The 1404-nt window shown below is 43.7% G+C and overlaps 1 long non-coding RNA gene across 1 annotated transcript; it reads left to right on the top strand.

Moving 5' to 3' along the window:
- The first annotated feature begins 528 nt into the window (after positions 1 to 528).
- LOC146685537 (uncharacterized) lies at positions 529 to 959 on the top strand. Its single transcript, XR_014916960.1, has 2 exons — positions 529 to 746; positions 826 to 959. It is a non-coding gene; the product is annotated as an uncharacterized LOC146685537 (long non-coding RNA).
- The last annotated feature ends 445 nt before the right edge of the window (positions 960 to 1404 follow it).

Raw genomic sequence — 1404 nt, 5'->3', positions numbered from 1 at the left:
CATTTTATACCAAGCACATTTTCTTCACAATTTTTGATATTTCAGTTCAACTCAAAATTACTGCCTTACCTTTATTGAAGGTCAAAAATATTTTTAGAAAGCTTATTTCATGCACTGATGTTTTACTTAAAGAAAAAAAATATTGGTAGTATAACGCACACTGATCTAATATAACAAAAGAAAGAAGAACATTTTAAGTTTTCTTTGGTGGCAGTGCCAAAATGTGTCAGTATAACTAACATCCCAGCTATAACTCTATAACTTGTTTTTTTTTTAAAGCCTATGGAGATAATTGTTACTGATATTTCACTAAAAAGCTACAAGTGTGTACGGCAGAGTGACTCTCCAACGGGTAACCGGGCAGTGTCTACTTCGTCAGGGTTTCACAGTAAAATCCGAGCTATTCCCTGACCTGCTGGTCTGGCGCCGCTTAGCTTTTAAACACAATGACCCAGATATAATGAAGCTGAGAGGCTCAGTGACTTTTCCCGGCCTCCTCCAGCTTCCCACACAAACAGAAACTGTCATGGTCCCCGTGCCTGCTCGGCTGGCCCTGTGTGGCTACATGTTATGTTTTGTCTTTTCTCTCTCTCCTCTCTCTCTGCTCACTGCCTGGGCGGAGCTCATTGTGAGCTCCCGGCCTCCACCACCTGTAGGCAATCACCTGTGGCTCCTCACCTTGTTTGCTCCCGCTACTTAAGGCAGTGACTGAGAGCACCTCGCCGCTGGACTATTGAATAACGCTCGTCAGTGCTACTTTAGCCTCAGCCAGTTTTGAGCTCTGTCCGTGAAAGTTCCGTGCTAACCCTTGTTCTCTGTATGCAGATTTCTCGTGTTTGGTTTGGAGACTCTGGACGCTTTTCCCGACCCCGCTCTGCACCCCTGGGAACCCTGGCCCCCTTCTCCTTCACCTGTATATAGTGCACCTGGAGTGTGTAAATAAACCTGTTTTTCTGAGATTTCAGTCTGCGCCGAGTCCTCCCTGCTCCTCCGTGACAGAAACCTCTCTCTGCACACACCTGTTTCTGCCTGACCACCAGCAGCGAGCTTTCACGCACTCTCACACCCAAGCACTGACAAATAACTGCCACAATCTCTATTCCTGGACCAGGTCCCAGCAAGCGCTGGTATCCAATTTATGTCTGAAAGCTGCTTAGAACGCATTGCCCAATAATAAACAACAACAACAGCTGGAGGTGTTACAGTGTGTTCTCTTTTCAAAAAGTGTTTAGTTTTGGTTTGAGGATTTTTTTTTCAAGTGAATTAGCCCAGGTTTCTATCCCCATACCATGATTATGCGGAATTGTTGCTTCAGACAGAATTTATGTTGTTGAATTTTTAAAGGATTAACATTTTTTAAAAGAATTAAAATCTTTTGTAGCATTGAACTAGTTGAATGATACG

Source organism: Copadichromis virginalis, linkage group LG19, assembly GCF_057382275.1.
Source record: "Copadichromis virginalis isolate Kocher_CV1m ecotype Utaka linkage group LG19, C_Virginalis_male_GT1.1, whole genome shotgun sequence".
Classification (NCBI taxonomy): domain Eukaryota; kingdom Metazoa; phylum Chordata; class Actinopteri; order Cichliformes; family Cichlidae; genus Copadichromis; species Copadichromis virginalis.
The sequence above is the reverse complement of the archived record's forward strand: the minus strand, read 5'-3'. Positions and strand labels throughout refer to the sequence as shown.